A 15,508-nucleotide genomic window follows, 5' to 3' on the forward strand; every position below is an offset into this window, starting at 1 on the left:
ATTCAATTTTCTGAACATCATTGTTCACTACTGAAATCTTCAGGAGAGTCTGGTTTTATTTTGATAACTAATCAATTTCTTGGATAGAAAAATTTTCACTGTAAAATATTACATTTTTAATATATATTCAGGATTAATAGAGTTCTATGATTATTAAAAATAGTTCGCTATGTTTTTGAGATGCTCTTGTTTCCTGGAGATGAAACTGTACAACTCTCGATCGAGACAAACTAACTTAGCCACGTTGTGAAAAACAGTCGATAAAAGTTCCTCTCTTCGATACTGGATTCCAAGCTACTGCCCTTTCTACGTGGTGTCGAAGAACGGTGATAGTAATCACTGTGCCGACTGTGAAGACCTACGCTAGTGACAAGATACCATCCTCGATGCATTACTGCACCTGCATGTATACTATCCTACCAAAAGCCTAAGCCTACATAACCTCATGGAGCACTACAGGCCTATATTTACTGCATCTTACACTCTTAAAGAGTATTGGAGAAAGCTCCACTGCCAAAATTGATCGATAAGATACTGGCCGGCCTCAACAAATTCATTATGCAATAACTAATAGGTCAACAATTACAAACCTCACAATTCAAACCGCGAAACTGAGTGCCTTCCAAGCTCGAAATGAAGTTGCTATAATATATGCTGATACAAAAGCACCCATCGATAGTCTGAATGTACATGCCCTACTGCATCTGCTCCAACAAGCCTTCCAAATAACGGAAAACATGCTGAAGTTCCTCCAGTCCCTACTAACCTTTAATTCCATGTATTTCCATACAGACAAACAGACCTTCCAACGCTCAGCCCATGCTGAAGTTCTACAAAGTGGAGTCTTATCCGCACTCCTCTTTACCGCGATGCTGATCCCATTCTGCAAGGATAGCGATGATGCAGACGATATTAAGGTTCTATCGACCATCTAACCGTTCATGACCAATAGTGCATTGTGTGACAAAATAAACTATACTAGGCACATTATAGCCAAAGCAGCTTATGCGCCATCAAACCCCCAAAACAACAATAAAAACTAAGCTTCTGGAGTTATTCATGTATTTAGATATATTTGGTTCGGTCCTAAATTCATAGAAGACTAATGATGGTGAACGCTCTAAAAAGATCGCCTACGCTTGTACAACCAAAACTAAATGGCAAACCTACCCTAACTGTCGAAACTCAGATCTCAGGATAATATTTGACACTAAACTTACGTTCACGTCACACATTGACATGCTTGTAAAGAGAATGAACCACTTACGTTGGACAACGAAACAGCACCTCTTGCACGTGAAACAAACTACAACTGCACAATATATAAGAACCAGTGTATTCGGTCGTATTGTATGGTACTGAAGTGTGGGCGTCAGTCACCCCTACCCACATTAGAAGAATATATGCTACAGAATTCTGGCTGCTGAAGTGGGTAAACCATAACCACCATCCCCCATCAGTCAAGGACCACGTAGCTTGTTGAACAGCTTAAACTATAGCGTTTACCAGACATTATTGCCTGGAAACGATTGATAACCACAATAAAGATTTCTTCTGACAGCTATGTTGTGCAAAGTAGAAAGTGTGTTAGTTGTCTGACAGCACCAGGGATTTCCCCCATCTCCGCGTTGTGTACTCTGTGTAGCACAGAAGTCTGTGAAGGCCAGAGATTTAAAAAGTGTGGGGAGCGTACTGATGTGTAGTGTTGTCTTCTGACCATTTATTTAGCCGTTGGGCCCCACCGTTACTGCACTTGGCCCCGAGGAGGTAGGTAAGGTACCCAGTAGATTTTTTGCACTCTGGCAGGCTCTGCCACCTTGTTTCCAAAGATTTCAGTGGCAAAGGCCTATGTGAAAAAGGGGGGGGGGGTTAACGCTAGAATATAAAAGGCCGAGAGAGGTTTATGTAAGTGCGGTTTAAATTTGGACGTTATTAATTGATAATTTGTGTGGGGTATACGCTGCGAGTTAGACAGTAGGGGGGAGGAGACTGAAGGCTGGAAGTGAAAGACAGAGGTATGGAGACGATAGAGAAGGCTACTCCAGAAAGTCAGTGAGGCAGGTCCATGCCTCAATGAGACTGGAACCGTCTCCTCCCACGGCCGGGGAGGAGTAAAAGAAAACCAGGCTAAAGTGCTCGGTTTGATTGCCAATGTGGCTTGTGGCAGAGAAGCTGCTGGTGCCTCCAATGTTTGGGTTTGGGGAGGGGTGCCCAAAATCTGTCTCAAGTTATTGGGCTTTGGTGGTTTAAAAAGCTCCTTAATGTTCTTTGTCTGTTGAAGACATCCTGTACAAAATTGGTGAAGTATTTATAATTGTCATGGGTATGAATTAGTATATGTTCTTGGTCCTTTGGGATCAGAATAGATCAAGTCTTCATAGTCAGGACAGTCATACATTATATGGTGCCAAGATTTGTCAGTGCCACAGTGGCAGCGTAGATCATCTGTAATGCTCAGAGACGTTAATTTTTCTTGTATCGACTCATGGCCTGTGAGGAGGTACGTTATGTACAGGCCAGGGGAAAACCAGCTTGGGGCTTTTGGGAACACAAATGTTACTTCAGGGATGAATTTTTGTGATTGCTCCCTTACTGGATGTCGTCCATCTGTCCTGCCAGGCCTGCTGCAGGTGAGCGAGAAGGCCCCTTTTCTGTCTTGCGATTGATTGCTGGGTTGATGGTTAATCCAATGGTGGTAGTGGAGATTCCTTTGGACAGATGATACAACATGCCGCATCTAATTATTTCAAGGTCTAGAGGGAGGACTCTAGCAAGGAGTTGGAGAGCAGGAGTGCTCACCGTGCAGCAGGCTCTGGTGATGGTAAGTAGTATTGCTCTTTGAATGGTGGCTAATTTCTTCTGATTTGTAAAAATAGTTGCCCGGTGATACCAGACCCCTGCAGCATATGAGATGGCTGGAATAAAGACTGCTTTGTAAAACAGTCTTTATTCCAGTTTACTTCGGTTTAAACCCCAGTCCCTGCGGGTGACCCTTGCCACCAATGCTGTGTAATTTCTTATCTTCTTTTGGATATACTGTAGGTGTGGGAGGAAGGATGGTTTTGGGTCCAGGTTTACACCAAGATGCTTAAGCTGGGTGCGATGCTTGATGGTTGTGGCATGATGGTTGAGCTTAGGTTCCCTTTCAGGAGGATGCTGGAGGTTTTCTCAGCCGAGTTTGTCAGGTTGTGCTGGGTAGCCCACTCATTCAGGAGCCAGAGTGTTCGGTTAGCAGAAATTTCAAGCTGAGCCATTGAGCTGGCAGGCACGGAAAGGATCAAATCGTCTGCATAAGCTTGGGACTTAACATGCCCAAGGTCTTGATTTAGGAACTCATCAAGGATCATGTTCCAGAAAGCTGCTCCTAGGATTGAGCCCTGTGGGCATAGCCCTTGATGCTCACAGAGGTGTCCGTAAGTGCGTTCATGGCCCTCAGGGAGCTGCATGGCGAAGAGTTTCTCTGGCACAGCTACTGCTAACCGACCACTTTGTTTATGTGATTGCTTAGAATAAAGATATATTTAGTGTCATTTAGTACAGAATTTCAGATATTGATTTTTAGAGAACAGAAATTCCTTATTTAAAAGATTGCGCGATTTTTTCCTTTACCGAAAATTTGGGTTTTTCTTTCTGAAAAAAAGAAAAGACCATAGAACAAACATACACGTAGTTTTCAGTATATTGACACTATCTTTGTAATGAGTTGCATTTTGTAGGTCTTGTTGAACTGGAAACAATACAGCGTGATATTACAATCATGCTGATGTATTCTGTCAAAGCACCTTGTAATATTGCACCAACTCATGTATAGTTAATCCACTCATACAGGTCTCTCTTTCTCTCTCCAGGTGTACCTGTGATGAAAGCACTCGTTTATAATGATCATTCAAACTTTCCTTATATATTTATCTCAGCCTCTTTCAATATGTATCCGACTTCTGTTCCGTTTTTTTTTTTTTTTTTAAGACTGTTCCAGAATTTTTTGGAGTGGTGGAGTTGAAAACTGCTTGAGGTTTCCATATTATACTCCGTAGACCACTTTTGGCTCATCTTTGTTTTATGTGAAATCATCGGTTATATTACCACTTTTTCTATCCTGTTTTTCACATTCTTTTGCCAATTTGTATGGTTCTGCACATGGCACCTTGTCAAATAACTGTTCGTCGGGTTTATGCATCTGTCTGTTTTAAAAGTTTTATTTTTGTAAATGGAAATTTTATATTTATACAGGAATCGTCATACATCGGATTTCCTTGTGTGATCGCAACGTTCAGATTTATACTGTACACTTCAGTAACTTTTTTGTTTACTTAGACTATGCTAAATATAGATACAGTTTCAGTGTTCTTTTTTTTCTGTCTCTTAACAGCCTGTACTTGCCTCCATTTGTATTCCGAGATATTTTGATCCTTGTATTGCACAGGGACTAGGAGTGTGTAAACACTCCTGTTCATTGTACTCTTTCTGAGTAAACATTAGCTTCTCGGTGGAATAAGTGCCATATCTTATTCACTACGCCTCTTGAGTATTCCACAAGGAGCAGTTTCTCCCGCTACAATTCTTTTTCTCGTTGAATATCGATGTCTTCTGTCTTCCTGCATAGTTAATCCGAAGAAATTAAAGCGCAGAAAACGAAGAAATTAAAGCGCAAATTAAGAGATGAATACATTAAAAGCAAAAAAATGGACATCGCAAATTACGATGCTTTTCCTATTCAAGGTAACACGTTCAAATTCTGTTTATCACCTGATCGATATTGTCAGAAAGCAAAGCAATTAGTAGCCAAGTTTGTAAAATATAATTTGAGATTGAAATTTTATGCATTTGTTCTAAAGAGAAATGCAATTTCTTTTATTTGTGTGCCCGATATTCTATTATTTTTGAAGTTAATTGGTAATATTACTGCACAATAATAAATTTTCTTAAGAAACATTAATTTTCAGGATTATTAATATGACAATTGATTCCAAATAACAAACCTTTTATAAGACAGATTTTATTTTAAGCCGGAAATTGATGTTTAAAATCGCTAAGGAATTAGTTTTCTTGTTTAAAACATAAACTTGAATAAAAATATAGCAAAGTTTGTTATACTAAAATTTCATGCACATTATCACGGCGAATATATTTAAAACAATCTTTGAATTGGGAAATATCATAAAATAAATTGTGATTGTAAACCTCATAACCGAAAATACCACATACTGATCAAGACGATTTGTGTCTTATGAATATTCATAACTCAATCGTGTTAAATATTAATTTGAGTTTTTACTTCCTTTGATAAAGGCAAAATGATTCAAGGGAAAAAAAGAAACGATATCCCCATTATTTGTTTATTCAAACCTGTTCCAGACTGCAATGTATATTCTTCCTCGCGGTAGTACAGAGTATATAAACACCGTTCCCCACACTAGATAGCAAACACCTAGGTTCAAATTCCGTTATGACTCAAGGAACTTTTATGGACTTTTTGATGTGAAAAAAAAAAAACTTTGACGGCACCTACTAAATTTTCGGTCTGAAGTAAAACCGATTGGTAACGAAAATTACGTCACTTCCTAAATGATGCTAACTCAGTAACTTTTTTCTTCCTGTGGCGGAGCTCGTTGGTCTCAGACGCCGATAGCAAGGTCTTTCCCCCCGGAAACTAGGGGGAAAAGACCTTGTCTAAAAAACAGACAAATATACCAGCGAATGCACGCAATTTATGGACATTACTGTATTTTTAACAGTCAAATGGCTCATGTTCTATTTGGTACAGATTGCTGATGGTCTGAAGATAGCTTCTTATAACAGGTATTGCCACGGAATAGTTTAGGATCAATGTTCATTTTATTGAATGGCACGCTGGTCCTATACGGAAATAGCCTGGTTAAATGACATTGATTTGTCAAAGTTGGTATGAAGTAATTCTGTACATTAGAATCTTGTCTTCTCGATGGTGTGCAGGATGTCAGGAGTCTGCACTCGAGGTACATCTGTTTGTGCACTTAACAATTTAGGCTAAAACTAGGATATTGTTTTTTAATTATGACATGTTCTCATGGTTGCAGCTTAACAGTATATTATTACTTTGGAAATGGTAAAGGGGTTACCAGAAATTCGACTGAACCATCTTAGGATCCAATATTCCAACGGGAGAGGTCCTCTCTCCCACTCCGTTGGATTCCTCTCTCCAGACCGAGACCTTAAGCAGGAACATGTTAATCTTAAAATAATGTCGGAGGATGGTGGTAAATAAGTCAGTACACATCCTATCGTAAGCTGCTTTGACATTTAATGCAGTTTTTTCTTATTCAGTGATTGTTCAAATCTTAACAGGATTTGAAGATTAGTAATGCTCGACCTGGCTGGAATAACCGTATATTTATGGTATTATCGGTTTTCAAAACATTGCTGAGTGAGTGCACGCAGAATTGTTTTCTCAAAAGGTGTTAAAGAGTGCAGCCAATAGAAATTAATCTATAATCACTACAGAATTTAGGATTATTAAATTTGATAAACGTTCAATATAGTTTTTTCCAAATTAGCAGAGGGTTTTCTGATCTAAGAATCGTCGCAGATAAACTTTTAGGATTCGTGCTTAATTTAGAGTACACAGGAAATAGCTACAAGCAGTCCCTGTGAATTAAGAATAGAGAAATATAACCTTTCCACTGTTTTGTAAATTCAGCTTTAATTTCTTTACCAGGTATCCATTGCTTATCACATCACGCAGGTAACGGACATAAGTGAAGGAAATGACTCCTTGCATCTCATTTACAGTCCCTTTGAGATCCAAGAAGTCATTTCTTTCCTCTTTATATCGAGTCAAGTGCTACAGATGCAGTCCTGTTCAGAAACATTGTTATTATCAAAATCAGTTTATGAATAAACTCTGCTACAGCCAGAATGGTAGGATGGTTACAGATTAACATGCATTGTTTAAAAACAGTACATACAGAATTTATATTATCATCTCATTATTACCATCGTCGAGTGGACTCTTAGGAAGTTCTACAATTCATGGAGTACTCATCTCCCCAGTGGCGCAATTGGTTAGCGTGCGGCATTACTCGATACTGTCTTATAAAGCAGTATCGACTAATGCCGAGGTTGTGAGTTCGATCCTCGCCTGGGGAAATCTTTGTTCCCTTCTTTTGATGGCCAACTCTTGTTAAGCAGCGTTAGGTCCGGTTAGTACTTGGAAAGGTGATCGTCTGGAAATGCCTGGTATAATTGGCTTGTTTAACAGCAGAATCTCTTAATTGACATTTACCGCTCAGTTTCATCCTCATACCTTCACACCTCAGCACCATTAGAAAAACGTTTCCAGCAAACACATTTTCAATAGTTAAATCAAGGAAAATAGACCTATATATGTATGCAATGACGGGAAACACAGAAGAGAGGTCCAGCATAACATATACAAATACGTTTCGGAGAAAAATAACTGAAAATTGTCGATGTCTTGTTTCTGATGTCATAGGACATCAGAAAGGTTACTGTGACCAAAGTTGGTCACAGTAACCTTTGGTGGTGGCTCATGAACTTTAATTATTTTGCATCTGTATATTCCGCTAAATTTCTTAGTAAAGTACTTACACACATTTTTATTTGCTCCCTGGGGTATTCTTACTTTCTGAATACCGCAAGTTAATTGAAATTATGCATAAAAATTGCATGTAGTTGGTATATAGACCAAATTGTATATTAGGCATTGCTTCCTTAACGACTTGTATAAATTTAAGGATACAGCATCCAGAATAAATATCAGCCCCATTTAAAGACTGTTTGGCTCTTTGTGCTGATTGTATGCTATCAAATTCCACCATAGCCTAGACACCATGCTTCTTAAAAATAAGAATTCTAAGAACTTTCCCACTAGGTGTGGGAATGGCGTGGACCAGATATACTGTATATATCTATTTGTATGTACGAGTGTACCACCTCTTTGCTCCTCTATTGCTGTTCAGGGGAGTGCACCAGCTATTGAATTGAATGAATCAATCAATAAATGTGTATATATTTCGTTGCGCATCCCTTGCTTGAGACCGACTAAGACCAACTTCAGACGGTCTTTTCCACACGGTGTGGAAGAAGAGTGCTCGTAACCACTTGGCTACCAATGAGGGTTCATAATCAGATTATCTTCCAAGACATTTTCTTCAGTGACAACCGTATATGTATGCCTCTTGGTGTGTGAAAGAAAAATCAGTCTTCCAGAGAGTTTTCCCCTTTACGGTAATGATTTTTCTGTTAGTGCACTCGTGGGCGAGACTTACAGTTGGAGACAAATACCTTTTCCATATGTCAACGAATTTCTGCTGGAGTGACACCCTCTACTGTAAGAGGTCCCTAAATTTACACTCAGAGGTGCGAAATTTAAATTTAGACGACCAACATTTCGTTTTCAGTTAGTTCGTCCACACATACATATTGTCACATACACAGAAGTCGATATATTTGTTAAGAATTGGCTGGTAGAGCACATTTCTCAGTTCGTTTTCCTAGTTTCTGGAAAGTAAAGATATTTAGTACTGTTAATAACGAAAGGGCAATAATTTGTATCCCACATTTGTTGTCGCTAGTGTTGAAAAATACTAGATGAACTTTGAATTTCCCACTGTTGTTCTTACTTACTGTTATTTATTTCGAATCATAAATGATGCGCATGAGCAATGTCAGGTTTACTTGGTTGTTTATTACTTTAGTCCCTCACCTTTTACCTCAACAGCCATCCATTTTCTGTTTTCGCGGTTAGTGAAAATGTCAGAAGTGAACTCTTCTTTAAATCAGATTGAACAGTTTTAGCTAAAACAGTTACGTAGTAAAGCGCCATCTACTGACAGCACAGCAGTGTGTAAAAAAAACAGCAGTAAATTTCGGCAAGAAGTATTGTTTCTTAAAACAAACCAGCTTCAATTACTCGAAAGACTGGTTGAAGAAAGACATACCTACGTGCTATGCATTTATTCGCATGGAGATCACGTATTCCCATCAAATGTCAGCCACTTTGGGTTGTTTTGGTATATTAAGGTTACTTACGGGCAGAAAAGAGTTGATAAAGAAATCATACAAGTCGTCAAAAGCTACAATGCACAGCGTTTTGATTATTTTATTTGATTTTAACAGTATATTTTATGGCGAGCAGTTCTTTTAAATGGCGCAGTGTTTATATTTTATCCAATCGCTGTAGCAAGAAAGTTTAAATTTCACATCGACTTCTGTTTGTTTCCTTGAGAGTTTGATCGGTGAATTATAGAGTAGTTTGTGATATTTTTGTGTGTTCCTTAACTTCCAGCAAGCAACTTATTTATATTTATTCAAGTAAAGGAAAAGTTACGTCGACCCCTACACAGCAAACATTTGCTGGAAGGGTAAACAACTATAGCAGATTAATAATATATACAATGAGTAATATAAAAGATACAGTATCCCGCCAAATTAATTACAGACTAAGACATCTTTTCAAGAAATGTTCTAAATAAATTCAGCATCCCTTCAAGCATGATGCGGGGCTACCGGAATGTTGTAGAAGGCTGTCCGGAACAGGAGAACCTTCTGCAACTATCCTCAAACACAGAAGCCTACGGAGAACGAAGGAGACTTGAAACATCTGACATTGCAACGTAGCGTAGGTATCAGCAAAGACTTTGGATCTGTATATCTTTTCCACGCAAATTGCCTCGGGGTTAATATTAGGTCGTTCAGGAGTCCAATCGTGTTTGCTGGAAACATATGATCGAGGGAGCTGATTTGGTTGAGGGTACGTCGGATCTTAGATGTTTGGTGGCCAGTTCTTCTGTTATCCTTGGTCAGGATGCTGAGGCTAATGATGTTGGGCTAGTCTACCCGAAATAAGCTTGGAGAGGATAATTATATTGCGGGTGTAAGGTGTAAGGTGTATTTAGTGTCAGACGGCACCAGGGGTTTCCCCATCTCCGCGTAGTTTTCATTGTGGGTGTACCAGTTCACTGGAAATGCCAGAGATTTAAAAGTGTATGGATATTGTATATGTGTAGTGCCGTGTACCGTTGTTCATCTGGTCGTTTAGCCGCTGGACCCCTGCTGAGGCCCAACGTTGCCCCACCTTAGCCCCGTGGAGGCAGACCAGGAACCCAGTAGACTTAAGTTACTCTGGCAGGTCATGCCACCTAATTTCCTGAGATTTCAGTGGCTAGGACCTAAAAAAAATAAAAATAATAAAATAAAACAAATAAAATAAAATAAATAAAATTTTTATATTATATTGCGGGTAGTGATTATTTGTTTCCAAGTGGTCATTCCATGCAGTGAATGTAGTACAGCCGTAGAGATGGTATGAAGTCCTATTGAGGGATCGCAGAAGCTCAAGACCCAAGAACTGCTGCGGGTAGGTTGGAGGGGCGGAAGACCAGATTTCCGATGCTTAGAGAGTCACCGGTATAACACAAGTTTAGTTATCGTTTGATTTATGCTAAGCTTTCGTTGATGCCGGCATCCCTTTATGGAAATTAGAAAACACCTCTTTGATGTTTTTTTCGAAAAATACACAAAAGGAACACGTTGTAAGTGTCTATACTTAAAAAAAAAAGATCTAAATACTCGTTACGTTTATGCTTTACATGCAAAAACTAGAGATAAAAATTGATGGAAGATCGATGCTGTCAGAAGATATATTACCAACGTAATCATTTGAAGCACGGAATCTCACAAGTTTTATCTTACATCTGAGGTACTTGAAAAAAGTAAATAAAAAAACTATCATATTAGGCCCACTCGAGGATGAATTCATCTGCCCAAGTGAATATGCCCATAAATTGTGTGGGTTCACTGGTCGATTTGCCTGTTTTGCTGAACGCAAAACCTGAATTTTCCGGGGAGGAGGAGAAAATGATGATATTCACGGCTGAAACTGGCTAACTACCACAGAGTGACGTATTGAAAAGGCTTATTGCTCGACCGTTGCCCGACTTTTCACATATGCTCTTTCATATACATTGTCCGGATGTAATTGAGCACAACACGTCCTGCTATTCCTTACCTACACAGGTTCTTACATTAACAAAGTGGCAGGAACTCCTAAAACTTTTTTCCCTTCTTTGTTTCACATTTGTTAAGTGAATGTACTCCATAAAGTTGCAGGGGAGTGTGTACTTTCCTGATGTCGACCTATTGGTATCCAATGACGAAATTTTTGTGAAAGCTGTCTTTTGACGCCCAAGAAAAATGGAATTGGATTCATATTGCCACCTCAACCCCTCCTGACTACATGGGAGACAGTTGTCTGCTGCACTCTACTATAAAAGGTGTGAAAGGACCATAAAAATTCCTAATCATCGACGGGACTCGAACTCAAGTCTTTTCCACCCAGTATGGGGAGGACGGCAATTCTACCAACTGTGTTACCCATGAGGGCCGCAAAGGGCGTTAGATGTTACCTGTTGACAATCTAGCGAGAATAACGGTTCTTGGCTGGTGTAAGCTAGGCCAAGGAGTGATCAACAGGACCACGCTTTTGGGCCTGTTGATCACTCCTCGCTGGCCTAAACAAACCCGCTAGAAGGATTGTTGGTTGGATTAATCGTGGAGATGTGCTCCTGTTCTTAAGATTAAAGTATTTTATGCCATCCCCTGCTATAAAATTATGTGCTTCTTAAAGATAAAGTGTTGGTGAGTTGTTGGGTTAAATTTTGGGTGTCGGAATCGTGGGGTTGTGCTGATATCATTGAGTGAAGTGTTCTTTCATTATTTGAATACTATACATAGGAATACATATGGTTAACACTGGAATATATACCGTTGTGAAATTTCCCATAGACTTAGCATTAGCCCATACTTTTCATGGGAGAAAATGGGTACCTGAGAATCTGTTTAAATATATCCATGGAGATGAAAAACACTAACTAGTGCCATCTCAGTAATACATAGTACTGGATATGATATTAAATATAATATAATTCAAAATATACATCTTTTGAAGCAGAGTGATTATCTTTCGGGATATTTCGAAGAGAAAGCTATCCTGCTATAAGATTATTTATGGCTTTTGTTTTTCTTCACTAAAACACTTAAACATGGATACGGATTGGATTTGGTAAAAACTTTAACTAGACATTCTGACGCAGAGAATTCGTCTTCCGGATCAGAGTTAGTGGATTCGGTGAGGAGAAAAATCTTCAGACAAGGTAAAACTGTCTAGAGGTAAAAAAACCCCGAAAACCCCTAAAACGCCCAGGGTGCTTGTTCCTCGGTTGGACAAAGATAAAGACAAGGATAAAAATCCTTGTGTGGGTGGAAGAGTCTACCCCATCGATAGAAACGGATGTCAATCTTATTACTTCTACGATTAATACGGATAATCAAAATAGTTCTAGTGAAAAAAATTGTGGTTCAGGATTCGTCATTTACTGAGGGTTTGGACCTTGGTGGGGTCCCTTGTTATTTGTTGTGTGGATTTTAGGAACATTAGCAACTAAGGCCATATTGCTCCGGGAATATGCGATGGTCATTCCCTGGCCTTTCCGCATCTTCCGTATTTGGTGGTGACGGGCTCGAACCCCGGTCTAATCAAGAAGCGTGTGCTACGCACTGCTGCTCCTTCCCACCTGGCTACGGAAGCGCCTGGTGGGTCCCATGAAGCTTCTGCTGTGTATGCAACGGTAGCCAAAATCCGAAAGGCTTTGGGAGAGTTTGTCAGCTGATTCAAGCAAAGTAACAAAGTTGGCCTCAAATCGCATCCATAATTTGTGGGCAGATTTAGAGGCAGTCACAACAGCTTTATTGATTGACAATGAGCGATTAAACGCTAAATCAGCGGAACTAGAAATTCGAGCAAATCATTTTGATCAGCTAATGGAGAAACGGGCAGCTCCTCACAGATTTGCTGATGCAGTTAGGCAGAATTTGGTCTGAGAATTCTAATGGTGATACTATTGTTAGGGAGGCTACTGTGAGGCACGCAATGGGTGTTGCAGCTGCAGATAAGGTTGTGCCTGTGTCCTCGAGGTATTTCGAGGACTAATTGTTATACTTTGTTAATTGTTATACCTAAAAACATTGTTATACTTAAGACCTACAGAGAATTCTGCTTTGGCTTCGAGCCATGGTGTCAGGAATGCGGTGGCAGATGCAATTAAGGATTATAAGAATATGAAGATTAAAAATATTCGTCTCCTGAGGAATAAAGGCGTTTTATTAGAAACCACAAACTCAGAAGATGCAACTATGATAGGGAATGTTTCAGCTTTAAAGGAGGTTGGTCTATCGATCGAGAGGCCTAAAATGTCAGATCCAAGTGCTTGTATACGGAGTGCCCAAAGAGTTTACAAAGGACGAAATCCTGGAGGATTTATACTATATAAATTTTAACAATTATGAATTTACCCAGGATGAGGTAAAAGATGAAATAATATTCAGATTTAATTCTGGATCTGGAACTAATGCAACTAATTGGGTCATTGGTTTCAGCCCTCTATCATATAAATGCTTGTTTCATAATGAAACAATTTTCCTTGAATTCGGTCCCCATAGGTTTCGGAAATTCACGGCGGTGAACAAGTTTTAGATATCTGGGTTTTGGACATTATTTCTTGTGGTCACTGTGCTAATGGGGGTCATGTTTTCGCTGAGTGCCCTCACAAGGAGGGCCCTCTACAATGTATTAATTTTAAAAGAAACAGATTGTAATCACTCCGTAAGGTACATTAAGTGTCCTGAGTACATGAGAGCAGTGGAATTAGAAAACATGCGCATCAATCATGGATAATAACTCCTCTGATTTTACTTCTGGAGCTTTGCATAGCGATTTAAAAATTTTGCAAATAAATGGTCAGCGCTGTCGGGCAGTTGCTGATGAAATAAGGGTGATTGCCTTGGAGCATTGTATAGACAATGCTTGTATCCAGGAGCCATTTTATTCCTCACAAGTGGGAGGGGCAGTCCATAAGATTATGGGTTTTCCTTCTACTAGAAGAGTAGAAGCTGCTGTTTTTGCAAGAACTGTTCTCAGAGCCTTTCTTTGAGAGGCAAACCTGCCTAAACAGGAATACTATGTGAACTCTACATGGACATCGCCTTGAGGAACTTCTGCCCTACTCTACAAGCTCAGATTCTACTAGGGAAGAATCTAAATCAGACTATATTTCCTGAACAGTTAGACTACTGGATAGTCTTTACAATTGTATAAAACAGAAATACATGTGACTATTGGTAAGTAACAACTAACGTTGCTGTAAAAGGACTAAATAATTTTCAAATTTTTGCTAGAACTGATCAGAGAGTGGTAAACCTCACTGGAATGTAAATAGTATAATCAATGTCAACAGTTTATTTCCTTGTTAAAGCTAAACTTAATAGGGTAACTGATATAATGCTATCGAAAACTGCAGTTCTTTAAAAAAAAATATGTTTGTCTTGGCTGTGTGACTTCAATGGGTTTTTGGAGATCCAGCCTTGGTTGTTGGTTTTTTTTTTTTTTTTGCGGGCTCTAAGGCCTGGACAGCCTGGGAACGGGATAGCTGGCATCCACTGGCATTGCACTACCTCCAGTGGTTGCAGGATTTTGTGCACTTTGGCATGTAAGAGGTAAAAAAAAAAAGAGGGAAAAACCGAGGCCCGGCTACTCGTGCCTGGAGACAGGCACCAGCTGCTCAGGTGTTGGCTGCTCCTTTGCAGAGGTCCTACATTCAATACAGATCCACTAGGTGGAGATGGGCTATGACTAGGGGCCACCCTCGATACCAGAACACATGTTTTGTACAGTGTTTCCTCAACAGTATTCTGAACAAAAATATGCTAGGATAATTATATATGAGAATGAAAATGTACATAAAATTGTATATAAATTATTGTATGTTTCTTGAGATTGTACATAATATTTGAGTGTAAATAAATGACTTAAACAAACGCCCACAATATTCTTACACCTGTTCGGTGTTAATGACATTTATAGTATGTTTAGTCTTGTTATTCGTGTAATAACATTCACAACGTTCTTATATTGTTCTAAGTGTAATAGTTCACACAGCATTTATGCTGATTTTATTCTTTTTAAAGGCTTTAAATTTAATATATTCCACTACCAGCGCATTTATGTCGATGTACAGTGCATAGTGAAGGTGCGAAATCATCAATAATCTGTGTAGTTGTGAACACGTTAAAATTCGATTTATTAAGGTAAAGGCTAGTAATCTTATAAAAATATATTAGTACTGCATGTACGTCATACGTCACATAAATAACAAAGTGCACAAATGCAAGTTACAGGGCTGAAGTGTTGAAATAATTTCAAAAGCAAAATTATAAAAATGCTTTCGAATTTCTTTCGCATCAAAAAAAATAGATTTAACGAGGGCGTATTTTAATGTTTGATATGATGTTGGATGGGCCTCCGAATCTAAGAGTGCCTAGGTTGAAGATCGTAAAACGGCCCTGATTGTTATTGCTGATGAAGTAATTGCAGTAATTACAGAAGCAATAATTGCAGCCCTGTAGTTTTCCCTTGTACGATCTTTATAATGCCCTTCAACAGCAAGAACGTTAA

At 39.1% G+C, this 15,508-nt stretch overlaps 1 protein-coding gene and 1 non-coding gene across 3 annotated transcripts in view; both read left to right on the forward strand.

Moving 5' to 3' along the window:
• The window catches only part of LOC150085490 (potassium voltage-gated channel subfamily KQT member 1-like), a 225,086-nt gene that overhangs the window by 10,701 nt on the left and 198,877 nt on the right, over positions 1 to 15,508 (forward strand). Inside the window, exon 1 of one of the 2 annotated variants that reach the window (XM_090374077.1) lies at positions 4,562 to 4,719. The exons of the other annotated variant lie outside the window; for it this stretch is intronic. The gene's annotated coding sequence lies outside the window, so the exon portion shown is untranslated. Of the gene's footprint in view, positions 1 to 4,561; positions 4,720 to 15,508 lie in introns of those variants that run through there. 2 annotated transcript variants of the gene reach the window in all.
• TRNAS-ACU (transfer RNA serine (anticodon ACU)) lies at positions 7,023 to 7,125 on the forward strand. The gene is made up of 2 exons: positions 7,023 to 7,060; positions 7,090 to 7,125. It is a non-coding gene; the product is annotated as a tRNA-Ser (tRNA).

Source organism: Mastigoproctus giganteus, chromosome 5, assembly GCF_048544385.1.
Source record: "Mastigoproctus giganteus isolate SK-2022 chromosome 5, ASM4854438v1, whole genome shotgun sequence".
NCBI classification, from domain to species: domain Eukaryota; kingdom Metazoa; phylum Arthropoda; class Arachnida; order Uropygi; family Thelyphonidae; genus Mastigoproctus; species Mastigoproctus giganteus.